General features: G+C 40.7%; 1 protein-coding gene across 1 annotated transcript in view; it reads left to right on the top strand.

Moving 5' to 3' along the window:
• Positions 1 to 27,997, top strand: part of PHF20 (PHD finger protein 20) — a 146,612-nt gene that overhangs the window by 26,593 nt on the left and 92,022 nt on the right. The window lies entirely within an intron of this gene.

Here is a 27,997-nt window from a genome sequence, read left to right as displayed (position 1 = left end):
GCAAAAACTTAGAGACAGTTCTTAACCTTAGACATGCATTATATTCTGATGTTTTCCCTCTATGTTGTATGTATGTTTCCTGAACATATGCACAAGTGCTGGTCTAGATTCATTTATTTTATAATCTTATGGGTCATGAATTGCTGTTTGATAAGCCCTACTCCAGTGAATTTGTTGAGTAATATGATATACACATTTTCAGTTTTCTGGAAGTTGCCAAGTTTGTCTCCAAAATGCTTCTATTAAATTACACCCCCACAGTAGTGCATTAAACTTCCTGTTTTTCCATGTCCTTATCAATCCTTGCTTTTTATAGACTTTCTGGTTTTGCTAATCTGTTGGTTATGAAACTTTGTTTTATTCTATGTTGCTCGTACTTCTGGTGAGGTTGAGCATTTTCTAATATGTGTGTTCTGTGACTTGTTCTTGGCTATTTTCCTATTTGATTGTCTGTTCTCAATGATTTATTAGTGTTCTTCTAATACGTTGTGGATTCCAATTCTTTGTCAGTTTGTGTCGCAGAAATCTTCCAGTCTGTAGCTTGTCTTTTCAGCTTGTTTTTCTTTTCTTTTTTTTTTTTTAATTAAAAAAAAAGGTTTTATTATTTATTTATTGGAGAGAAAGAGAGAGGACAAGCAGGGGGAGCAACAGACAGAGGGAGGGAGAAGCAGGCTTCTTGCTGAGCAAGGAGCCTGGTGTGGGGCTTGATCCCATCATGACCTGAGCTGAAGGCAGACACTTAACTGACTGAACCACCCAGGTGCCCCTTTTCAGCTTGTTTCTGGTATCTTTCGTGGCACATAATACTCTCCTAAATTCTTCTAAAAGTTTTAAAGTTTTGTTTTTCACATTTTGATCTTTATTTACCTAGAATTGATCTTATGTATGGGATGAACTTGGTCTAATTTTTTTAATTCACAATTTAAATAATCAGGTGCCCCATCATCGTTTGTAGGGCAGTCCATTCTTTCCCCACTGATCTGTAGTACCACTTCTATATACCAAGTGCCATAACATGGCACTCTATCTTCTTCGCTCCTTACTCTGTTCTATTAATTTATATTTACTCTGGTGCTAATAGCAACACAGCTAATTTATATTGCTTTAAAGTAAGTCTTCATAGCTGTTAAGACAGATTTTGCCCCTGTGTGCTTTATTTGCTGTATGCTTAGACCTTTTCTCTTACTTTTTAAAAAAAAATTGAAGTATAATTGACATTCAGTGCTATATTAGTTTCAGGTATAGATCTTTACTTTTATTTATTTATTTATTTTTAAAGATTTTGTTTATTTATTTGACAGAGATCACAGGTAGGCAGAGAGGCAGGCAGAGAGAGAGGAGGGGAAGCAGGCTCCCCTGCTGAGCAGAGAGCCCGATGCCGGGCTCGATCCCAGGACCCTGGGATCAGGACCTGAGCCAAAAGTAGAGGCTTTAATCTACTGAGCCACCCAGGCACCCCTAGATCTTTACTTTTAATGTGAATTTTTATTTTAATTTTATTTTTAAAATGATTTATTATTTATTTAAATGATTTATTCTAGAGAAAAAGAATGTGCATGTGCGAGAGGGTATGAACAGGGGGGAGGGGCATGGGGAGAGGGAGAGAGAATCCTTAAGCAGATTTCCTGCTGAGCAAGGAGCCTGACACGGGGCTTGATCCCAGGACTCTGAAATCATGACCTGAGTGGAGTTCAAGAGTTGGATACTTAACCGACCGAGGCACCCAGGTGTCCTGAAAATATTACGTTTTTGTATTTATTCACATTTTCCTTTATAAACATAAGTAATGTTTTATAACCTTCATAAAGCTTTTGCATGTTATCTATTAGACTTATTCCTAATTACCTTTTAGTGTTTGTTGCTTCTGTGAATGGATCTTTTTTCTTTTATTGCAGAGCACGCACATGCATGGGTGAGTAGGGGAGAGGGGCAGAGGGAGAGGAAGAGAGAGAATCTTAAGCAGGCTGCATGCCCAGCTTAGAGCCCCACCCTGGGCTTAGTCTCAGACCATGTGATCACAACTCTGAGATCATGACCTGAGTTGAAATTAATAGTCAGATGCCTAACTGATTAAGTTACCCAGGAGCACCTTATGAATGGATTTTTTTTTTTAAAGATTGTATTTATTTATTTATTTATTTGAGCACACGAGCAAGAGAGAGAAAGAGAGAGAGAGAGGGAGGAGAGAGTATATGTGAGTGGGAGGAGGACAGAGACAGAATCTCAAGAAGACTCTGTGCTGAGCGTGGGGCCCCATATGGGGCTTGATTCCACGACCCTGAGATCATGATGTGAGCTGAAACCAAGAGTGGGATGCCCAACCTACTGAGTTACCAGGTATCCCTGGATCTTTTTATATTACATTTTCTCTTTGGTTATTGGTGGTGTTTAGTAATGCTGTTGAGTCTTGTTGTTGTTGACCAAATTCAGTGTGTGAACTGACTGACCCATGCAGACGTCCTCCTGAGATCATAGTTTAAAAGCAACTGCTAAAAAAAGATTTATGACATTTATGAGATTGTTGGAAATTTGAACATTGATTAATGATATTAAAGCATCATTGTTAACTCTTTTAGGTATGGAAATGGTATAGCTATGTTTTAAAAAAAAGTCCTCATTTTTATTTTTATTTTTATTTATTTTTAAAAAATATTTTATTTATTTGACAGAGAGAGAGAGATCACAAGTAGGCAGAGAGGCAGGCAGAGAGAGAGGAGGAAGCAGGCTCCCTGCTGAGCAGAGAGCCCAATGAGGGGCTCGATCCCAGGACCCTGAGATCATGACCTGAGCTGAAGGCAGCGGTTTAACTGACTGAGCCACCCAGGCGTCCCAAGTCCTCATTTTTTAGAGATTACATACAGACATTTATGAATAAAATGATTTGTCTGGGACTTTCTTCAAAGATAATATGAAGGGAGGAAAGGATGGGAGGATAGAGGAAGCAAAAGTGGTCATAGGGGTGGATATGTGAGGGTTTATTGCTCATAAATTTTGTATGTTAAACTTGTGTACAGAAAGCTTGCTGCATTTTCATACTTGTCCTACTAGTTCTTTTGGATTTTCTACGTAGTCAGTCATATATATGCAAACGGGTATATTGCCTCTTGCTTTCCAGTCCTTATGCCTCTTCTTTCTTTTCCTTCCTTCCATCTTTGGTCCCTTTTCTTTCCTTCTCTCTTTCTCCCATTTCATTGACCAGGACCACACTGGCATGGTGTCAAATGGTAATCATAACAGTGGCCTTCTGTGTCTTACTGTTTGATTAACAGGAGCTCATGTGAAGGTTCATCATTAAATCTGATGTTTAATGTTAAGATCATGGTAGACTGTTTAATCAGATTAAAGTAATTTCTTCCTGTTTATTCCTTGTCTGCTGGAAGTTTTTGTTTTTGTTTTGTTTTCCCCTAGCCTGTGTGACTGTTGAGTTTCATCTAATGCTTTATTTTTCTTTCTTTCTTTTTTTTTTAAGATTTTATTTATTTATTTTACAGACAGAGATCACAAGTAGGCAGAGAGGCAGGCAGAGAGAGAGAGGCGGCGGGGGGGAAGCACGCTCCCTGCCAAGTAGAGAGCCTGATGTGGGGCTCGATCCCAGAACCTGGGATCATGACCTGAGCCAAAGGCAGAGGCTTTAAACCATTGAGCCACCCAGGTGCCCCTCATCTAATGCTTTCTGGACATCTCATCAATTGACCCTATACATTTTTGTCTCTTCAGTATATTAGTATGGTATATGACATTAGTAGATTTTCTGATGAATAATTCTTGCCTGCATGCCTGGATAGACCCTATTAGGTCATTTATATAATAAATTATGGGATTCAGTTCGCTAATATTTTATTTGGGATTTTGATATCATGTTCAGTAGTACTTTGGTTTTGATCTTCTCTCGCACCATCCTTGTCTGGTTTCAGTCTGTTGTTATAGAAGTCCTAGGAAATGAGGTAGTTTTTTCTTTTTTTCCCCCTCTGGAACAGGTTTTATTTATTTATTTATTTAAAAAAGATTTATTTGAGAGAGAGAGAATGTGTGTGGGGGTGGGTAGAGGAGCAGAGGGGGAGTGAGAGGGGAAAGCAGGCTCTTCACTGAGTGCGGTGCTCTGGGTGGGGCTTGATCCCAGGACCCTGAGATCATGACCTGAGATGAAACCAAGAGTCATATGCTTAACTTACTGAACCACCCAGGTGCCCCATCTGGAACAGTTTCTGGAAGCTTTGCTAAGTCTTGCCAACCCTCCCCCCACCAGCAAGGAACCTTATGTGGGACTCTATCCCAGGATCCTGGGATCATGACCTGAGCTGAAGGTAGATGTTTTAATCGACTGAGCCATCTAGGCATCCCTTTCTTTTTTCATTTTTAAGGAAACTCAGATCATTTAGTGTGGTGGTGTAGTCAGTTACATTCATTATTTTCTTTGGTGCTAAAATTATCCCAAATTTAGCTAGTCAGAGGCCTTTTAAACTGGGTTCTTTGTTCTTTCAATACACTTCTATTAGTCCTTGAGTATTTTCTTTTTTTCTGGCAGTACTTAGAAGGCCCACATTTATTTTGCCCCTGTCATGCTCTAGACCCTGGAGTCAGCCATTTCTCCAAGGAGGCCTAATTCCTTTTAGGTGGAAGTAGTGTTTAGAAATAACTCTGGGCACTGGCTGTGTTTATTGCTGCTAGAATGTTACTGCTTTTAGGCCTTTTCAGTGGATAGAGCTAAGAAATAAAATTTTTGAAAAGTTGTGAGTTCATTTTGGTATTTCCAATTTAAATTTAGTATTTTGTAATTTATATTTTTATTTTTGTCTTTTATTTTGAAAATTTTTTTTTCTAAAATTTAATTTTTTGTTGTTGTTGTTGTTCAATTTTATTTATTTACCTGGCAGAGAGAGAGAGAGAGATCACAAGTAGGCAGAGAGGGAGGCAGAGAGGAAGGGGAAAGCAGGTTCCCTGCCGAGCAGAGAACCCGATATGGGGCTCGTTCCCAGGACCCTGAGACCATGACCTGAGCCAAAGGCAGAGGTCCAACCCACTGAGCCACCCAAATTTAATTTTTAATCAATTAATCAATTAATTGATTTTAGAGGGGGGAGAGAAAGAGAATCTTAAGCAGGCTCCATGACCCTGAGATCATTACCTGAGCTGAAACCAAGAGTTGGGCGCTTAACTGACTGAGCCACCCAGGCACCACTGTGAGTTCCTTTTTAATACTCTTGCAGTATAATTTTCTACATTTGAAGTTATTTTTAAATATATATACAGTAAAATTTCCCCTTTTCTGGCATACATGTGTATGACAGAGAGAGACATAATGAGAGAGGGAACACAAGCAAGGGGAGTGGGTGAAGGAGAGGGTGCATGGAGCTCAATGTGGGGCTTGAGCCCAGGACCTTGGGATCATGCATGACCGAAGGCAGATGCTCAACAACTGAGCCACCCAGGCGCCCCAACACATGTATAGGTCTTATAAGTATCACAATTTACAAGATAAGGAGAACACCTAAAGAATTTGCTTATGCTATACCCTTGCTGGTATAATTATTTGATTTGATTTTTAAAAATTTTTTAAAGATTTTATTTGTTAATTTATTTTATTTATTTTTTGAGAGAGAGAGAGCACATGAGTGCATGCCATAAGTGGGGGACAGAGGGAGAGGGGAGAGAGAGAATCCTAAGCAGGATCAGGCTCATTGCAGAACTTGATGCGGGGCTCAGTCTCAGGACCCTGAGATCATGACCAAGCCGAAGTGGAGTCGTATGCCCAGCTGACTGAGCTACCCAGGCCCTCCCAAGATTTTTTTTTTTAAAGATATTTATTTATTTGACAGAGAGAGACAGATCACAAGTAGGCAGAGAGGCAAGCAGAGAGAGAGGAGGAAGCAGGCTCCCCGCTGAGCAGAGAGCCCGATGCGGGGCTCGATTCCAGGACCTTGAGATCATAACCTGAGCTGAAGGCAGAGGCCCTAACCCACTGAGCCACCCAGGCGCCCCCCAAGATTTTATTTTTATGTTATCTCTACATTCATTGTGGGGCTGAAACTCACAACCCTAAGATCAAGAGTCGCATGCTCCAGTAACTGAGCCACCCAGGTGCTCCTGATTATTTTTTATTTATCTGTCTTTCCTTCTAGAATGCTAGCTCAGTTGAGGGCTAGTACGGTAGATTGGGTTCTCTGAGAAGCAGTGTAATTGATTGATTTGGGAAACCCCCTGTAGAGGGAAATGGGGAATGAGGGGAAGAGGCTGGGAAGAGTCTTAACCCCTGGCAGGGAGAGAAAAGGAAGGTAGGATGTCTTCCATCTACCAGTAAGTTTTGGCAAAGGAGATAGGGATTTCTCAAGCCAATGTTGCTATCAAAAGAGTCTTGTCTCCCAGGAAGAGTCTTATCTTAGTATACCTGCTCACTCAGTCCTTGGCTGGGAACAATGCTAGGGAAGTGTGGAGATGGCACAGAGGTCAGGATGGGTTTAGAGCCTTTGCAGCTGGGGTCAGCTACTATCTACTTGGTAAGGATGTGGTGGGTGCATTTTCAAGGCAGCCATGGATGTGCTATCAATTTTGTTTGCTGATATATCTCTAGTGCCTGAAAATTGCTCCTGGAATATAATAGGTAATCAATAAAGTATTTGTGGACCAAGTTCCAAATGACTGTAGGAAACATTTTTTTAGGTGTTTTGATTGCTTACATCTTAAGCCTGAGAGAAATTTTTTTTTAATATTGCAGAATTAGATAGCAATTATGTGTAGGACTGACTGCACCAGGTTCCCTATATACAGCTGTTCTATTAAATCTTCTCAGCAAGCTATGTTGTTTATTATTTTGATATTATAAATGAGGGAAGAAACAAAGGCTCACAGAGGTAAAAATCCCTTGTTCCAAATTTCATAGCTAGTGTGTGGTGGAGCTGGGATTGAACCCCTGTTGATCTGACTCCAAAGACTGGCTGTGCCTCCCAGGTGATTCCTTTCCCTAGTGATATTTTTCTGAGTGTTCTGCCTTATTTTCTGGATTTACTGCTAGGTTGCAAAAAAAAAAAAAAAAAAAAAGTCATGAAAAGGGTTAAATTATTTTTCAAAACCCATGTGACCATAGACGTGTATGAAGATACAAGTGTGACCCAGAGTGGGTGAGTGGGTCCTTCTGGGTTAATGCTTTGACATTTTTAATAGCTCTGTATCTTTGATTTATTTTGTCTGTGATGCTTATACAGAAGCCTGGTTTCTCTCTTACCTTGTCTACTACATATATACTTACGTTAAACCACAATAGCAATGGTAACTAACATTTATCAGAGATTTGCTATGTGTCAGGTACAATGCTAATTGCCTTAATTGCTTTACATGAGGTATCTCATTTAAGCCCCCAAAGCAAGCCCATTTGGAACTGAAGAATCTGAGATTAACTTGGTTTGTTAGAAAACTGTTTTATGTATACCTGACCAGAATGCATTTGTAAATTATCCAAACCAGCTTTTCCTTCCTAAATTCTAGGGTCCCTAAGAAATCACAGGATTAGGATTTTTATTATTTAGAGAGGGGAGTTTGTAAAATACAGATTTAGGTTTTCCATGGAAGTTGTTAGTTCTAAAAACAGTTTATCTCACCAAACAGGGTATGGATTATTTATAAGAATGCATGTTCTAATTTTGCATCTACCACTTTGGGGGATGATTTCCAGATATCCATTTCCTACTCTGTAGATGGTGTAATCTTGCCTGCCCACTTTACCTCTAGGGTTATGCAGATGAACTGAGTAGCATGTGAGAGGCTGCGGTCTCCTAGCAATGATGTTTGGTGGCTAGAACAGAAACTGCTAGTTCTGCCTCCCTCTGCCTTGTTCCCTTCATTTGTCAGGAGCACACCATCTGCCTCAAACAGTAGGCCTGGCCTTCTCTCATTGCCCAGAGCATGGTGCAAAACTCCTTCTGTCTGTTGCTTTCCTGACTCCTTGGCACATTTCCACTGTTTTGTTTCCATGTAAGTTGATCATAGTCTCCTTCTACTTTTTGTACAAAAGATTTTTTTTTAAAGATTTTATTTGTTTATTTGACAGACAGAGATCACAAGTAGGTAGAGAAACAGGCAGAGAGAGAGAGAGAGGAGGAAGCAGGCTCCCTGCCTAGCAGAGAGCCCACTGCAGGATTTGATCCCAGGACCCTGAAACCATGACCTGAGCTGAAGGCAGAGGCTTAACCCACTGAGCCACCCAGGCTCCCTACTTTTTGTACAGAAGATTTTAAAATCTGAGTTGTGTAATGTCCTTAGTTAGCTTTCCTCTTAATTTTTCTTTTTTCTTTTTTTAGTATTATTTGCATCGATCAAGTCTTCGTTCTTGATTATTACCTCTTGCGTGTCTTCTTCTTCTTCTTTTTTTAAATTAACGTATAATGTATTACTTGCCCCAGGGGTACAGGTCACCATACATTTCACCATACATTTCACAGCATTTACCATAGCCCATACCCTCCCCAGTGTCCGTAAGCCAGTCACCCTATCTACACCCCCCACCCCCCAGCAACCCTCAGTTTGTTTTGTGAGATTAAGAGTCTCTTATGGTTTGTCTCCCTCCTGGTCCCATCTTGTTTCATTTTCATCTTCCCTACCCCCTACAACCCCCTGCCCTGCCTCTCAAATTCATCATATCAGAGAGATCATATGATAACTGATTAATCAGATCATCTGATTGACTTATTTCACTCAGCATAATACCCTCTAGTTCCATCCACATTATTGCAAATGGTGAGATTTCATTTCTTTTGATGGCTGTATAGTATTTCATTGTATATATATACCACATCTTCTTTATCCATTCATCTGTTGATGGACATGTAGATTCTTTCCATAGTTAGGCTGTTGTGAACATTGCTGCTATAAACATTTGGATGCACGTGCCCCTTTGGATCACTACATTTGTATCTTTTTTTTTTTTTTTTTAAAGGTTTTATTTATTTATCCGACGGACAGAGATCACAAGTAGGCAGAGAGGCAGGGAGAGAGAGAGGAAGAAGCAGGCTCCCCGCGGAGCAGAGAGCCCGATGTGGGGCTCGATCCCAGGACCCCGGGATCATGACCTGAGCCAAAGGCAGAGGCTTTAACCCACTGAGCCACCCAGGCACCCCACTACATTTGTATCTTTAGGGTAAATACCCAGTAATGTGATTGTTGGGCCCTAGGGTAGGTCTATTTTCAACTTTTTGAGGAACCTCCATACTCTTTCCCAGAGTGGCTGCACCAGCTTGCATTCCCACCGACAGTGTAGGAGGGTTCCCCTTTCTCCGCATCCTTGTCAACATTTGTCCTTTCCTGACTTGTTAACTTTAGCCATTCTGACTGGTGTCAGGTGGTATCTCATTGTGATTTTGATTTGTACTTCCCAGATGCCAAGTGATGTTGAGCACTTTTTCATGTGTCTGTTGTCCATCTGGATGTCGTCTTTGCAGAAATGTCTGTTCATGTCTTCTGCTCTTTCTTGATTGGATTATTTGTTCTTTGGGTGTTGAGTTTGATAAGTTCTTTGTAGATTTTGGATACTAGCCCTTTATCTGATATGTCGTTTGGGAATATCTTCTCCCATTCTGTCAGTTGTCTTGTTTTTTTTGACTGTTTCCTTTGCTCTGCAAAAGCTTTTGATCTTGATGACATTCCAATAGTTCATTTTTGTCCTTGCTTCCCTTGCCTTTGGCGATGTTTCTAGGAAGAAGGTGCTGCGGCTGAGCTTACCTCTTCACTTCTTGTACCATCCTTTTTTTCCCCCCTTTATTTTATTTTATTTTTATTAAAGTAATTTTTCACTGGGGCATCTGACTGGTTCCATCCGTGGAATATGTGACTTTTGATCTTGGAGTTGTGAGTTAGAGCCCCATGTTGCGTGTACAGCTTACTTAAAAATAAAAATCTTACAGGGTACCTGGGTGGCTCATTTGTTAAGCTTCTGCCTTCGGCTTAGGTCATGGTCCCAGGGTCCTGGGATTGAGCTCTGCATTGGGCTCTCTGCTTGGTGGGAAGCCTGCTTCTCCCTCTCCCACTCCTCATGTTAGTGTTCCCTCTCTCACTGTGTCTCTCTCTGTCAAATAAATAAATAAAATATTTTTTAAAAACTTAAGAAAAAATGAAAATAATTTTTCATTTCTGAGCTTTTCACATACATGTTTTGCGTGTCTGCTGGGAGTCAGACACTAAGCTATAGACTGTGGAATGAAGGAAGAATCACATAGGCCCCTCAAGTTTAGAGGCCACTCAGGTATTTGGCTCTGGCTTTTAGCATTGCCAGCCAATGATGTTAATCATATATGCTCATGGTTATGTCTTTGCTAATAGCTCACATTTATTTATTTATTTATTTATTCAAAAGCTTTTATTTATTTGTCAGAGAGAGAGAGAGAGAGAGAAAGTACATCAGGGGGAGCAGCAGGCAGAGGGAGAAAGAGGCTTCCTGCTGAGCAAGGATCCTGATGTGGGACTCGATCCCAGGGCCCTGGGATCACAACCGAGCTGAAGGCAGACGCTTAACCGGCTGAGCCACCCAGCTGTCCCAATAGCTCACACTTATTGGGGGCTTTTTTCTTTGCCAGGCACAAGTCTAAAAGCTTTACATGTTATACCCTATGTAATTCTCTTAACACTAGGAGTTGTGGGTATTTTTATTATTCCCATTTTATACATGAGGAAACAGACGCAGAGTGGTTAACTAAGTTGCCCAACCTTGCGCAACTAGGTGAATTTGGAACTTGAATCAAGGTAGTCTGGCTTGTGAGCATGACAGGGCATAACTTTGATCCCCGTGCTGTGCCTTGTACCTAGGGTAGAAAGTGAAGTTTTTGAAATTAATTATATCATAAAGTGATACTTAACTCTGTACAGAGTTCATGTATAACCCCCAGAGGGAGAACAGTTAATTTCGTGTGTGGGAATTTTAGATGTCTTCCCACAGGTGTCTTATGCTAAGGCATTCATTCAGTGCTAGATGCTGGAGATAGAGTGGTGATTAAGACTGATGTAGTCCCTGATCTTTAGGAGCCAACATTTGGTGGAGGTAGATGGACCATTAACAAGCAGACCCATACCTGTAAGGTTGGGTGGTGATAAATGCTAGGAGGAGGAATAAGTACTAGCAAGTGGACAAGAGTGTGACACGGTGTGTGTATGTGGGGTGTTTTTTCATATAGGAGGTATTCAGGGAAGATCTGTTTATTAAGGAGACATTTGAATGGTGATCCGAAGTGAGAGAGGGAGTGAGCCAGGTGGATATTCAGGGGAAGAGGGTTTTAGGCAGAGGCAGCCAAGGCACAGCATGCTCATGTTCAAAATGGAAAAAGAGGGTAAAGATTAATGGTGCCAGAGGAAGGATATGAGTCCACATATGTCAGCAGGAGCCAGATCTGGTCATACTTGGGGATTTGGACTTTATTCTGAATATAATAGGAAGTCATTGAAAGATTTTAAACAGGGAAATGACATTATCTGGTTTCAGTTATTTAAAGTGGCTGTGGTTATTTTGTGTAGAATATGCCGTAGGCAGGCATGGAAAAGAAAGAGGGAGAATAGTAGTCTTTGGTACTAGTTTAGATTAAAGGTGATAGTTGCTTGAACAAAAAAAGCAGCAGTGGAGATGATGGGAAGTGGTCAGAGTCTGAGTATTTTTTGAAGGTATAGCTGACAGATTTGCAGATGATATTGTAAGAGACACAGAAGAGTCAAGGGTGACTCCAGGGGTGTTTGGTCTAAGTGCTAGTAGAATTACTATTTGCTGAAATGGGGAAAATTAGTAATTTGGTTTTGGACTTGTTAAAATTGCATTCCTTTTAGATAACCAAGTGGAGATTGTTGAACAGATGGTTGAATAACTAAGTGAGTCAAGCACTGAGGTGTGAGCTCTGGGTTAGAGATAGAAATTTGGGAATTGGCAGTGAGTAGTACATGGGATTTAAAAAAAAATAGATTTTATTTTTTAGAGCAGTTTTGGGTTTGCAGCAAAATCGAGCAGAAAGTACAGAGAAGACCCATCACTTGGCCCCATACTTTCAAAGCTTTCCCATCAACACCCTGCAGGAGAATGGTACGTTTGTTACAGTTTATGGACCTACACCAAACTATCATTATCACCCAAATTCCATAGTTTACGTTAGGGCTTACTTTTGATGTTGTACATTCTTTGGGTTTGGACAAATTTATGATGACACATATCCACTGCTATGGCATTGTACAGAAGAGTTTCACTGCCCTAAAAATTCTCTGTAATTTGCCTCTTCAGTTGTTCTTATCCCCTAACCCCTGGCAATCACTGACCTTTTTACTGTCTCCATAGTTTTACCTTTTCCATAATGTCATCAGTTGAACATAGATACAGTAGGTAGCCTTCTCAGATTGGGTTTTTTTCCATTTAGTAAGAAGCAATTAAGGATTCTTTATGTCCTTTCATGGCTTGATAGCTCATTTCTTTTTAGCATTAAATAATATTATGTTGTCAGAATGTACCACAGTTTATTTATCCATAAGTTTTCAACTCATTTGGGTAAATACTAAAGAAGGTGGTTGCGGGATGCCTGGCTGACTCGGTTGGTAGAGATGCAGCTTTTCTTTTTTCTTTTTAAGTAGGCTCCACATGCACTATGGTGCTCAGTGTGGGGCTTGAACTCACAGCCCTGAGGTTAAGGACCTGAGGTGAGATCAGGAGTCAGACCCTTAACCAACTGAGCCACCGAGGCACCCTGAGCATGCGACTCTTGATCTTAGGATCGTTAGTTCAGGCCCCATGTTGGGTGTAGAGCTTACTTAAAAAAAAAAAAAAAAAAAAAAAGCATGTGATTGCCAGATCATATGGTATATTTAGTTCTGCAAGAAACTGCCAAACTCTTTGTGAGTGGCTATACCATTTTGCATTTGTACCACCTGCGAATGAGAGTTACTATTACTCCACATGCTCACCAATATTTGGTGTCATCAGAGTTTTGGATTTTGGTCATTATAATAGGTAAGTAGTGATATCTCATTGTTATTTAAATTTGCAATTTTTCTAATGAAATATGTTGAATATCTTTTCATATGCTTATTTGCCGTCTTTATATATTCCTTGGTGAGGTGTCTGTTAAGGTCTTTTGCCCATCTTTTGTTTGTTTCTTTGTCTTCTTGTTGTTGAGTTTTAAGAGTTCCTTGTGTATTTTGGATAACAGTTCTTTATCAGATGTGTTTTCATGGGACTGGATGAGCTCATCCAAGGCTGTGCTGTGGCCGTTAGCCACATGTAGCTGTTTAAGTAAAATTGAAAATTCATCTCCTGAGTCACACTAGGCACAATTCCAGTATTCAGTAGCCACATGTGGCTAGTGGCTACCAGTTGGAGAGCAGAAATGTTTAAAGTTTTTAATGAGAAGGTTCTATTAGATAGTGATGTAATCTAGGGAGTCAATATAGATAAAAAGGAGGACTGAGCCCAGGAGCCTTCCTGTAGATGTTAGCAGATGTAGAAGAACCAGCAAAAGAGATTGGGAAGAGGTGACCTTTGAGGCAGGAGGAATCCCAAGAGGTGGATGTCTAGAGGCTTAGTACAAAAAAGCATTTCAAGAAGCAGGGAGTAATAACTTCAGTTTGTGATGCTCCTGGGTCAAGTAAGATGAAGATTCAGTGACTACTGATTTGGTGACATCAAGGTTATAGATGATCTTGATGAGAGTTGTTTTAGTGGAGCAGTGTGGACAAAATCCTGATTGGCCCGAGTTCAGGAAAAATGGGAGAGAGATTGGTATGGTGTACAAATGGAGGAATTAGCCATTTCCAGGAACAGATAGTTCATTTATTATAAGGGGAAAAGGGAGACTGGATATACAGAGAGAAATGAAGGTTGACAGGCAGAATTGGTGATTGGAGCATGTGTTTTTTTCTTTGTGCATGTATGTGTGTGTTTTCTGTTTTACACTTGAGTTATAGGGGCACCTGGGTGGCTCAGTTAAGCATCTGTCTTAGGCTCAGGTCATGATCCCACATCCTGGGATTGAGATCCACATTGGGCTCCCTGCTCGGTGAGCCTGCTTCTCCCTCTCTGCCTGCGGCTCCCCTTGCTGTGCTCTCTCTCTCTCTGTCAAATAAATAAAATCTTAAAAAAAAAAAAAGTTGTGTTATAATGTACATACTGTACAGTTCTATGAGGCTTGCCAAATTCATAATTAAGCATGTACCACCACAATCAAAATGTAGAGTGCTTTTATCACCGTACAAAATTTCCTTGTATCCTTTTGTAGTCAACTCCTCCTACCACTTTTGGCTCTTAGGACCCATGATCCTGTCCTTGTACATATAGTTTTACTTTTTCCAGACTGTTATAAAATGGAATTGTACGGTGTGTAGTCTTTTAAATTTGGCTTCTTATCATATTCATATAATACTTTTGAGATTCATTCACACTTTAGCATGAATCAGTCGTTTGTTCCTTTTATCGCTGAGTAGAATTCCATTGTATGGATGTACCACAGTTCATCTGTGTAACTGTTGAAAAATATGAATTGTTTCCAGTTTTTACTAAATATGAGAGAACGTAAGTTCTCATTTGTCTTGGGTAAATACCAAGGAGTGGGAATGCTGGGTCACAGGTTAAGTGTGTTTAACTTGTTGAAAAACTGCCAAACTATTTTCTAATGTGGCTATTTCAGTTTGCATTTCCACCAGCAATGCATCAGAGTCCCAGTTGCTCTGTGTCTTTGCCAGCACTTGGTGGGATTCCTTGTTTCCCTCCTTTTTTTATTGTTTTACTAAGTTGATTTGTAATTTATGTACTGTAAATTCACTCTCCTAAAGGATACAAATGAATTATCTGTAGCATATTCACAAAGTTGTACAACTATCAGGATTACCTAATTTCAGAATATTTTCATCACCCCAAAAAGAAACCCTGTATGCATTAGCAGTCATTTCCTTTCCCTCCTCAGCCCTCCCCATCCCTGGGCAACTACTAATATGCTTTCTGTCTCTGTGGATTTGCCTATTGTGGACATTTCTTAGAAACCAAATCATACAATATGTTTTTTTGTGACTAACATCTTTTACTTAATGTATTTTCTTTTTATTTTTTTTTAAAGATTTTATTTATTTATTCATGAGAGACAGAGAAAGAGAGAGAGAGAGAGAGAGGTAGAAGCAGAGGGAGAAGCAGGGAGCTTTGCTTGCCTTGCTTGCCTTGCTTGCCTTGCAGGGAGCTGGATGTGGGATTTGATTCCAGGACCTTGGGATCATGACCTGAGCTGAAGGCAGATGCTTAACAGACTGAGCCACCCAGGTGCCCAGCGTATTTTCTTTTTTGAAAAATAGACTGACTCCATGCCCATTGTGGGGCTTGAACTCATGGTCCTGAGATCAGGAGTCACTTGCTCTGCCAACTGAACCAGCCAGGTGTTCCAAAGTTAACTACTTTGGATTACCTTCTCTCTCTCTCTCTTTTTTTTTAATGTATGCCCTAAGCCCAGTGATGTGGGGCTTGAAGTTATGACCTCGGGCCCAAGAATTGCATGCTCTACCAACTGAGCCAGCCACGTGCCCCATTTAATATATATATATGTTTAAAGATTTTATTTATTTATTCAACAGATGGAGATCACAAGTAGGCAGAGAGGCAGGCAGAGAGAGGGAGAAGCAGGCTCCCTGCTGAACAGAGAGCTCGATGCGGGCCTTGATCCCAGGACCCTGAGATCATGACCTGAGCTGAAGGCAGAGGCTTAACCCTCTGAGCCACCCAGGTGCCCCGGTATTTTTTTTTTTTTTTTAAAGATTTTTATTTATTTATTTGACAGAGAGAGAGTGGGGGAGGGAGAGAGGGAGAGGGGAAAGGTGGAGAGAGAGGGAGAGAACAAGCTCAGGCAGGGAGAATGGCAGGTAGGGGAGAAGCAGGCTCTCCACTCAGCGAGGAGCCTGATGTGGGGCTCTTGATCCCAGGACCCTGGGACCATGACCTAAGCTGAAGGCAGTGGCTTAACCAACTGAGCCATCCAGGCGCTCCTTAATATGGTATTTTTCAAGATTCATTTGTGTTGTAGCATATATCAGCATTCTTTTTGATGGGTGAATAGTATTCCACAATAGGGATGTACTATGTTTTGTTTATCCATTCATCAGTAGATGAGTATTTGTATTTTTTTTGTTTTTTGGCTACTTTGAATAATGCTGCTATGAATATTTGTGTATGAGTTTGTGTGTGGACATATGTTTTCATATTTCTTAGGTATGTAAGAATAGAATTATTGGGTCAAATGCTAACTAACTTGTTTAATCTTTTGAAAAATTGCCAAACTTTTTTCCACAGCAGTTGCACCATTTTATGTTCCTACTAGCATTGGGAATTCTTTTTTGATTGATTTTATTTTTAAAGATTTTATTTATTTATTTGACAGAGACCACGTGAGAGGGAGCACAAGCAGGGGGAGTGGGAGAGGGAGAAGCAGGCTCCCTGTTGAGCAGGGAGCCCAATGTGGGACTCAGATCCAGGACCCTGGGATCATGACCTGAGCTGAAGGCAGATGCTTAACGACTGAGCGACTCAGGCGCCCCTGATTGATTTTATTTTTTAAGTGGGATAAGAAAATCTCAGCTGAGACTAAGAATCTAAAGAAGGAAGGCTTGGGTTTGAGGAAAGAAGATGAGGTATGATTGTTATTTAGAAGATTGAAGAGGGATTGGATGTGAGAAACGTGGTAGATTGCTGATGCCATAAAATTCCACTGAAGTCCCATTGGAGGTTGGTGGTCATGGAGTTTTTTCAGTAAGAATTTTACTTTATTTTTAATTTCTTTGTTTTTAATTATTTTTTTAAGATTTTATTTATTTGAGAGAGAGAATGAGAAAGAGAGCACGAGAGGGGGTTGGTCAGAGGGAAAAGCAGACTCCCCGCTGAGCACGGAGCCCAATGCAGGACTTGATTCTGGGACTCCAGGATCATGACCTGAACCTAACTAAGTTGCTTAACTAACTGAGCTACCCAGGTGCCATATTTTTAATTTTTTAAAATTTTAAGTAGGCTACTTGCCCAATGTGGGGCTCACACTCACAACCCTGAGATCAAGAGTCACATGCTCTACAGACGAAGCCAACCATGTGCCCCTATTTTATTTTTTAAGGTTTTACTATCAAGCGATCTCCACACCTAACATGTAGCTCGAAATTCACAACCCCAAGTATAGTAGTTGCATGGTCCTCCGACTGAACTAGCCAGTAGTTCCAGCTTTTAATTTTAGAATAGTTTTAGATTTATAGAAAAATTCCAAAGATAATACCGTGTTCTTGTATATAACACACCCAGTATCCCCTACAATTAACATTGTACATTAATAATACAGAAATGTAAGGTACATTTGTTACAATTAATGAACCAATATTGGTATATTATTATTGCCAAAAGTCCATACTTTATTCATATTTCCTTAGTTACCCCCTAATGTCCCTTTTCTGTTTCAAGAACCTGGATACAACATTATCCAGGATACAACATTATGTTTATTTCATTTTATGAAATAAAATCCAGGATACAACATTATGTTTATCCAGGATACAGCATTATGTTTATTTCATTTTATTTATTTATTTTTAAATATTTTATTTATTTATTTGACAGACAGAGATCACAAGTAGGCAGAGAGGCAGGCAGAGAGAGAGGAGGAAGCAGGCTTTCTGCGGAGCAGAGAGCCTGATGTGGGGCTCAATCCCAGGACCCTGGGATCATGACCTGAGCCGAAGGCAGAGGCTTTAACCCACTGAACCAGCCAGGCGCCCCCAACATTATGTTTAGTAGTCATGTCTCCTTAGGCTGCTTTTGGCTCTGTCAGTTTCTAGATTTTCCTTGTTTTTAGTGATCTTTTATTTATATCAGCATGAATTCATATTTCTTTTAGACTTTGGGTTATAATCCAATACTGCTTTATTTTGTTGCTCTTGTTGCATTGGGAGCTCTTTCAGTTGTCTCTTGTGTCCTTTGGACATACACCCAGTCATCACTGCATGCGTGTGTGTGTGCGCGCGTGCGTGTGCACGTGTGTGAGACACTTCCTTACTTCTGGCACTACAAAATATTTTAGGCTCATCTTGTATATTTTGTGCTGCAGTCTTGCAAATAGCCATTTCTCCAAGGAGCCCTGGCTCCTTTTATTCGAAAATGGTATTAAACTCAAAGATCCAGGTGCTAGGTGTGCTCATTGCTATTGAGGAGTTGTTGCTCCTGGCATCTGGATTATTATCATTCTTAAAGTAAAAGATATATATGTGTGTGTGTGTGTGTGTGTGTTTATTTATTTATTATAATGGTAGAATGTACTTTTTTTTTTTTTTTTGAGTAGTAAAGTGTCACAGAACTCAACAGACTAGAGCCTCTAGAGCCCCCTTGGAGTCTCCTTAGCTCCTCTTTTCCACCCCATCATCTACTCTCTCAGCTAATCTTGTCAGGTCCACGTCCAGAATCTAGCCTGAATCTCACACTGGCTGCCACCTCCACCCTCACCTTCTGGCCTAAAGCCTCTATCATGGATCTTCTGGACCCTGGCACTAGCCACGTAACCAGTCTCCTGTATCTTTCTGGACTGAGATTCCTTTCCTCATCAGGCTCTTTTCCACTCCATAGCCAGTGGTAGGCCCTGGATTTTTATTTTAATTTTTAAATCTTTTTCTTCTTTTCTCCCTCCTTTTATTTTTGTTTATTTATTTTTATTTTTTATTAAAATTTTTTTTTTCTTCCCCTTGACCCTGGATTATTATTATTTTAAGTAGGCTCCATGCCCAGTGTGGAGCCCAACACGGGGCTTGAACTTGCAACCCTGAGATTGAGACCTGAGCTGAGCTAAGAGATGCTCAACTGACTGAGCCACCCAGCCCCCCCCAACCCTAAATTCTTAAAAACCTTTTTTGATAATGATTCATGGTAGTTTACAGTTGTAAGACATTGATTGATTAGAGAGAGCAGAGATGTTATTCTTTTAAAAAAATTTTTTTAAAGATTTTATTTTTTTGAGAGCGAGAACAGGAGCAGTGGGGAGGCACAGGGGGAGAAGCAGTCTCCCAGCTGAGCAGGGGGCCAGGATCCTGGGATCATGACCTGAGCCGAAGGCACGTGCTTAACTGACTGAGCCACCCAGGTGCCCCTTTCTTTTATTCAATTTTTTTAATATGTTTTTTTAAATTTTATTTATTTATTTGATAGGTAGAGAGGCAGGCAGAGAGAGGGGAAAGGAAGCAAGTTCCCCGCTGAGCAGAGAGCCCGATGCAATGCGCAGCTCCATCCCAGGACCCTGGGATCATGACCTGCACCAAAGGCAGAGGCTTTAACCCATTTAGCCACCCAGGCGCCCCTTTTTATTCAATTTTTTTAATTCAATTTTTTAAAAAACTTTTTATTGAGGTATAATTTATATTAGAGTGCACAGATCTTAAGTGTGTAGCTTGATGAACTTCCAAAGCAGGATACTTGTGTATAACCACCACTCAGATCAAGATATAGATATATTCCCACACTCAGTCACAAAGCTTGTTCCATCCCTAAGGAAAGCATTATTTGTGGTCATGGATTTCAGATGAGACCCGTCAGCATGTTGAGTGCATTATCTAGCTGTAATCAGCTGCCTGGCTGGAGAATGTGGAGAATCTGATTTACCTAGGGTTGGGGTTTATCCAGGGAGGTATGATGGAGGGAGAGAAGAGGGGCCAGGGAGTGGGAAGGAAGTGAGATCAAAGGACAAGATTTCTAGGATGGGAGTGAGGGTGAGAGCAGGCAGAAGGAACAGTGTGAGCAAAAGTATTCAGGGCTCTAGGACTATGATGTATTCTCAGAATCCAGAGAGGGAACCCATCAGGAGTACTGGGAAGTTGGGCTAAAAAGGGAGATGTTAATCACGAGGGAGAGAGAAAGAGGTAGATTCCTCTTAGGAACAGAAAAGTGGTGTTGTTTATTCAGTCACCAGATGTTTACTGAGTGTCTCCGTATCAGGCCCTTTGCCAGTACTGATAGAGGGGCATAGGTTGCCTGGATGTACTGACTATTGAGTCATATGAGAAATGATTTGGATGGAGAGGAGAGATGAGTTTAAGACATTTCCGGAGTTAGAAGTGTCAGATGTTGACTAATGGAGGTGGTGAAGGGATAGGGAAGGAGTTAAGGCATCTAAAACAGCACAGTTTTTCTGCAGCTTAATAGTTAGCCTTTTGTTTTTCACTAAATACAACTTCCATTCCCATCCTCTCTCCAGCAAAGGCTGGGGATGGCTTAGAATGTTACTTTTGTGCATAGAACTCTTGCTTCTGGTGCATGCACTGAGCCAGGAATAGAGGCGCACTCTGATTCTTGAAGTAAATGTGTGTATATTTGCAGAAAGGCTATTTTTATATATAGTAAGAATGTGGAAGCAGCCTGAATGCCCAACCCCTGGGGGAAAGTTTAGGTAGATTTTGGGCTAGCCATCAGGTAGACTATTAGGTGGCCAAGACGAAAGATACCTTTATAGACCTGTGTCACTACAAGGATATTGATATGTGAAGTCCAGTTAAGAGCAGAAGACTCCTCACTGGGTTTAGTCCAGAGATCTGGATACTGATCTTGCTTACACCTTTTCCTAATCATTCTTTTGCACCTTCATTTCCACAGACGTAAAATGGGTGCAGTGATAATGACAATGGCTTAAGTGCTCAGGAGATAGTGGTAAAGATCCAGTGAGATCCTTATGTAATGGGAGTTCTAACCCGCATAGTCAGTGGCACACATTGGTTATTAATAGCTCTGTGAGTGAGCACTGACCAGTTGGAGTGGGAAATCAAAGGGAAATTTTTATCCTTTCTGGTCCTCCTTTTTTTTCCCCTCTGTAATGTTTCTTCAGTTCGTATTTCTGGTATGTGTGGGGGGACCAAACAGATTCTGCCAAGCACTGTCTAGCTGCTCTAATTTAAGCATGTGCACAGTGTGTGGGGTTGGGCAGCTTAATTTTACTCATAAGCAGCCAAGACTGAGCAGCAAGCCTTCCGGGATTTGAAGTCATTTACTGTGGACAAGCCAATATTGTCTCCCTGTGTTAGATCTAGACTGTTCTCTGCCTTCCTGGACATGTACATGGCATTATTCTCTCTCATTTGGTGTGAGCTTCACTCTCCCACAGTCCTTCTTTCCTTGGTGGAGCCCACGGGTAGGTTGGCTTATCTAGTAGCTTAGAGCAGTGTTTCACAAACTCAAAAATGTGAGAACTGGCACCTCCAAACTGTATACTATCTCTGGATCCCACTTTTGGTAGCACTGGAGCAAAATGATACTATGTTAGCTCTGATAAAGATGGTCCAGATTATAGAAAAGCACATAAACCATTTCTCATGGAGACCTTGTGGACTGCTGGCTGTGTTCACCAGTGCCCAGTGGTCCGTGGACACCTAAGTGACATAGTGATTTAGGGCCCAGCTGCTAATCCGTACACCAGGTGTGGAATCCATAAGGTTCCTGTGCAGCTTTCTGCATGGAATTACTGTTTCCTTTCTCACCTTCTGTTTTTTGTACTACTTTGTCCTCTTTTGTGCTTCCCTTCCTCCGTACCAATGCTGATTTACTCGTATTGGACCCTCTCTCAGAAACACTCTCTAGCCTCACTGTCTGCTTGATCACTGGGAAAATGCCTCTTCATCTTTTAGAATTAAAATCAGATGTCTCCTCTTCACTAGCATTCTCTTGAGCCCCTTCTCTCCCTAATTCTTCCTTGACCTCTTCATTCCCCCTTGGTGCTAGAACTGGTCTTTTGCTCTGTACCCTACTTCACCTTAGGTAGTCTTCTGTTGTTGCACCTGTGATACTTCATTATCATTACTTGGATGTATAGACACGTTTGTTCCCCAAGGATTCTGCAGTGACTACAAGACAGACACTGTTAGAGGTTTCTGTAGTCTCTTAGGGAAGCAGACCATAATCATAAACACGTAAATGGAGAAACAAAGGAAATAATTATAGCTGGGGTAAGTGCTATGAAGAAAGCAAGTGGGAAGCGGACATAGACGGGAAGGAGCCAAGGGCTACTTGAGATATTGTAGTCAGGGATTCTGAGGCTACAGAAGGGTAAGGCTGTTGCCTGGGAAGAGTGGGCAGGGAGAAATGTTTCAAGTAAAAGGAGCAGACTGGGTATGGGAAGGTATGTGGTATGTCTGAGGAAATGAAAGGCCCAGTGTGTCTTACAACATAGAGGCTGTCTTCCTCTGCCAGCTGCTATGATCACACATCTTCATAGATTTGGCTGTGTATTTCCAAACCTTGGCGTACTTCCTGTCCCAGAGTAGGACTCAGAAAATGTTGAATTGATGAATTTCTTTCTTTTCTTTTTTTTTTTTTTTGTCCATTCTCCTTGTCCCTTTACATTTGATTGGCTACATTGGCCTTCTGTGGCTTCTTTTTTTTTTTTTTTTTTTTTTTTTTTTTAAAGATTTTATTTATTTATTTGACAGAGACAGAGATCACAAGTAGGCAGAGAGGCAGGCAGAGAGAGAGGAGGAAGCAGGCTCCCTGCTGAGCAGAGAGCCCGATGTGGGGCTCGATCCCAGGACCCTGGAATCATGACCTGAGCCGAAGGCAGAGGCTTTAACCCACTGAGCCACCCAGGCGCCCCTTTTTTTTTTTTTTTTTTTAAAGATTTTATTCCTTCTGTGGCTTCTTGATTGGCTTAATGGACAGTTATACCCCTTGCTTAAAATAAAGGTTACCACAGTAACCTAATTTACTATGAAGTTTAGGATATCTGTCCTTGCCAAACTGAATTTTGGAAAAATAGGAGTTTTCAGTATTTTTTGGCCTTTAGAAGAAAGTTGTTTTCTAACTAATTTTTTCTTGGTGGTGTGGTCAATTTGTTTCAACTTGACAATTCTTTTTTTTTATTTAAAGATTTATTTATTTGAGAGAGAGAGAGAGAATGTACACACATGAGCTGGGGAAAGGGCAGAGGGAGAGGGAGAGAATTTCAAGCAGACTTCCTGCTGAGTGCAGAGTCCGACATGGGGGTTGATCTCATGACCCTGAGATCATGACCTGAGCCAAAACCAAGTGTGGGACACTCAACTGACTGAGCCACTTAGGCACCCCCAATTTGACAATTCTTGTACGGGGATCTTTTTGTCTTTTTGACATCTGTAACACAGATATCATTGGTTTATTTTGATGATTCACCTTGACTTGTGTGTATATTCCTGTTGCTGTTTTGTGACTCTAGGTATTTATAATTAAATCTTTAAGGAATTTTTTTTAACGATTTTATTCATTTGTCAGAGTGAGAGAGCACACAAGCAGGGGGAGTGGCAGGCAGAGAGAGAGGGAGAAGCAGGCTCCCAGCTGAGCAAGGAGCCTGATGCAGGACTCGATCCCAGGACCCTGAGATCATGACCTGAGCTGAAAGCAGAGGCTTAACTGACTGAGCCACCCACACGTCCCTTCAGATCTTTTTAAAAAGTACATTTGGGGGCACCTTGGTGGCTCAGTAGGTCGAGCATCTGACTCTTGATTTCAGCTTGGGTCATGGTCTCAGGGTTGTGGGATTGAGTCCTGTGTCAGGCTCTGTGCTCAGTGTGAAGTCTGCTTGGGATTCTCTCTCTCTCCCTCCCCCCAATTGTGTGTGTGCTTGCATTCTCTCTCACTCCTTTAACTAACTAAATAAAAACTTGGAAAAAAAAAAAAAAAAAGTAGGCACCTGACTGGCTCAGTTGGTGGAGCATGAGACCCTGATCTCAGGTTGTGAGTTCGAGCCTTGTGTTGGGTGTGGAGATTACTTAAAAATAAAATCTTAAAAAAAAAGTACATTTGATGAACATTTTTTGAATGCCTATGCATTCAATATGCAAATCACTCAGAAAGAAATTCAGACATTTGGCAAACACCTCTCTTCATCTTTCAAGGTTCAGCCCAGGTGCTAAGTCTTCTTCTTTAAAGCTGCTTTCCTAATCCTCCAGTACCTGATGAAAATGTTTGAAGTGGACTTCCACTCATTTGCTGCCTCTGAAGAAGGTGAGCAAAGTACTTTTGTGTAAATTAAGGAAGAGACTAGGAGTTGAGTGGTAAGAAATGTACTTTAAAAGAGAAGGGTGCAGGGCCCATGGGTAGCTCAGTCAGTTAAACGGCTGACTCTTAATTTTGGCTCAGGTCATGATCTTAGGGTCCTGGGATTGAGCTCCTTGTAAGGGTCCACATTTAGTGCACAGTCTGCTTTTCCTTCTCTTTCCCCCTCTGCTCCCCCTAACCCCCATTTCCCCACTTGGCCGTGTGCACTCGCTCTCAAGTAAATAAATAAAATCTTTAAAAAGAGTGAGAGAGAGAAGGGTCCAGGGTACCTGACTGACTGTTGGTGTATGTGACTCTTGATTTCAGGGTCATGAGTTTGAGGCCCACTTTGGGGTAAAGATTACATAAAAATAAAAAATCTTTACAAAAGATTGAAAAAAAAAAAAGCATCCACTCAAGTGCTTTAGAAAGGGGGTAAGGGAGAGCATGTAGAAACTTACTCTCTAGCCCAGGCATGCCATAGGAAATACTGTCTCTTTTCTGTCTAGTTCTGGTTACAGAATATAGGCAGGCCAAATAATTCTAGGCCCAATACTCTTTTTTTTCCCCAGAGATCAAGAATGTTCTTGGTCTTTTTGTAGAGACGGATGGCGAATTCTAAGGAACCCAATTCTTTGGACCCTTGCCACTCTAGAAGCCCTGATGTTTGGTCTAACTCCAGGACCTAACCATTTGTCTCACAATATAAATTTATGGGTGGCTCAGTCAGTCGAGCATCTGACTCTTGGTTTTAGCTCAGGTTGTGATCTCAGGGTCATGTGATCAAGCCTTGCATTGACTCCACATCCAGCGCTAGGTCTGCTTGAGTTTCTTTCTCCTTCTTCCCTTGCCTCTCCTCAATGCAGTCTCTCTCTCTAAAATAAGTAAACAAATCTTAAAAAAAAATTATATATATATATATACACATATATATATATATATTTAGGAATTTAGGAATGTTTGTTGAATAATGAAATCAATAGGGAGTAGTTTCTGCCCTATAAAGTTCTTAGCACGTAGTGTTTGTATTTGCCATTTAAAAATCCTGTTTGTGGAATGCCTGGGTGGCTCAGTCAGTTAAGTGCCTGCTTTCAACTCAGGACATGATCCCAGGGTCGTGGGATCGAGTCCCGCATTGGGCTCCTTGCTCATTGGGGAGCCTGCTTTTTTCCCTCTGCCGGCTGTTCCCCATCCTATGCTCTCCCTGTCTTTCTTTATTGGACAAATAAATAAAACCTATTAAAAAAAATCCTGTGTGTGAGTTGAGTTTGCAATGTTTTTATTGAGTCTTGAGCTCTTTTCTTTTAAGGAAAACTATTGAACATTTAAATTGTATCTGATGATCACTTTAAACTTTCTTATTTAGGCAAAATTAATTCAAGAAGAGGTAGAAAGCATGATCTGATTAGTAACCATAGAAGTGATGGAAAAGGTAGATAAAGAATTATCTCGAAAAGGTCTCAGAATAGGCAGTTTAATAGAAAATGAAGTCAAGCTTTTTAGTACTTTCTATGAGGTCAGCATAGCCTTAAACTAAAAATGGGCAGGAAGGACATAATATGAGGAAACTTGGACAAATACTACTTATGAAAGAGACACAAAACTTGTCAGTAAAATACTAGGACATCAGACACTTATTAAATGAATGACACACACAACCAAATAGTATTTTTACAGGGCAATGATAACTTAAACTTAGGAAATCTGTTCTTTTTTTTTTTTTTTTTTTAAAGATTTTTATGTATTTATTTGATAGAGAGAGACACAGCGGGACAAGGAACACAAGCCGGGAGAGAGGTAGAGGGAGAAGCAGGCTTCCTGCTGAGCCGGGAGCCCTATGTGAGGCTCGATCCCAGGACCCTGGGATCATGACCTGAGCCAAAGGCAGATGCTTAGCTACTGAGCCACCCAGGTGCCCCAAATCTGTTATTTGATTATATTCATAGAGTAGAAGAGAAAAGCTGTATAATCATCTTGACACAGTCTGAAAAGTCTCACAATTTATTCCTGGTGAATCCTTGGTAACTTCACATTAAAGGCATTAATTAGAAAATTTGACATACTTCATACTTAATGATTAAATATTGGAGACGTTTTCATTAAAGAGAAGGATGCCAGTTATCTGCTAATTTTCAGGATCATCTTAGAAGCACTAATCAGTGTGGTAAAACAAGAAAAATATATTGTAGATATTAGTATTGAAAGTGAGACAGTATAGTCATAATTTGAATATGATAGGATAGTTCGCCTGGGAAATGCAAGGGAATTAATTGATAATCCATTGGATAGAGTTTGAATAGGTTCAAAAATCAAAACAGTGTAACAAGGTATACAGTGAGAATAATTGCTTCACATCTTTATCCTATACCTGCTCTGTCCTCTATAGGTGACCAGTTTTATTAGTTTCTGTCCATCCTACTAGTGTTTATCTAAATATAAACAAAAACAAATGCATATTCTTATTTTCCTCTTTTGTAACAAGAAAGGTATCATGAGATATGAACTGTTCTATAGCTTGTCTTTTTTAAACTTAACATGTCTTGGAAATCTGGGCATCTGGGTGGCTCAGTTGGTTAAGCAACTGCCTTTGGCTCAGGTCATGATTCTGGAGTCCTGGCATCAAGTCCCACATCGGGCTCCCTGCTTGGCAGGGAGTGTGCTTCTCCCTCTGACCTCTCCCCTCTCATGCTTTCTCTCTCTTTCAAATAAATAAATAAAATCTTTTAAAAAAAAACATGTCTTGGAAATCTTCCTATATAATTCACAGAGTGTGTTCTCTCTTTTCTTAAGATTTCTTTATTTTAGAGAGAGGGACAAAGGGGCAGAGAGAGTCTTGAGCAGACTCTGTGCTGTACGTGGAGCCCGATGTGCTGGTGCTCCATCTCACAACCTTGAGGTGATGACCAGAGCTGAAACCAAGAGTTGGTCGCTCAACCAACTGAACCTCCCCCGCACTCTTCTCTCCCTCTCTCTCTCTCTCTCTCTTTTATAGCTGCATAGTATTCTATTTTGTGGATGTGCCAAGCAGCATAAAAATCCCCAAACTATGAAGCTGTTGGTTGAAAGTCTGCTCATTACATACTTCTCAGAACTTTTAATTTATTAAGTTTTTATTTTTGGGGGGACCTGGTGGCTCAGTTGGTTGGATGTCTCACTTTTAATCTCAGCTCAGTTCTCAATCTCTGGGTCATGAGTTCAGGACTTGCAGTGCTGGACATGGAGCCCACTTTTTAAAAAAAGTATTTATTTTTCCTTACACAAGTATTATGTGACTAAATCCTTGTAAAAATGGAAACTACAGGCGCACCTGGTGGTTCAGTCAGTTAAGTTTCAGAGTCTTGGTTTTGGCATGGGTCCTGATCTCCGGGTCGTGGCATCTAGCTCCGAGTCTGGCTCTATGCTCAGAGTGGAGTCTGCTTGTCCCTCTCCCTCTGCTCCTCCCCCTGCTTGCACTCTCTCTCTCTGTCTCAAAAAATAAATAAAATCTTAAAAAAAAAATTCAGACTAAGTCTCTTGACCATGTCTAGTACCTTTTCCCTCCCTAGACCTTACTTTAGTTATCAGTTTAGTATTTGGTATCTGTTCCTTTCTGGGTAATATTTCCATTAGAAATGTGACTCCCAGCTGCGATGCTAGTTTGGAAACTAGAATCTCATCAGTGGCTGTTTGTTACTTTTGAAGTTGGAAATTCTTTCTCCCTTTTTGTGTCTATACAGATTCCATTTACAACGCCTTTTTTGTTAACTTGTGGCATCTTCTCCAGCACCCCTAATGGTTGTCCAAATAATTTAGGTTGCACCAGATGAAATTATTGTTTTTGTAGGTAAAAAGTAGTTATCAGCTGTTTTATGTGGTTTCACCTAATTGTTTAAAAACTTAATTGCTTCATGTGTCTGATTCTCCTCAAGGGCAAAAGTCAGAACACATAATTTTTTTTTTTTAAAGATTTTATTTATTTGACAGAGAGAGAGATCACAAGTAGGCAGAGAGCCAGGCAGAGGG

The sequence above is a fragment of the Martes martes genome (assembly GCF_963455335.1).
Source record: "Martes martes genome assembly, chromosome: 9".
Lineage (NCBI taxonomy): Eukaryota > Metazoa > Chordata > Mammalia > Carnivora > Mustelidae > Martes > Martes martes.
The sequence above is the reverse complement of the archived record's forward strand: the minus strand, read 5'-3'. Positions and strand labels throughout refer to the sequence as shown.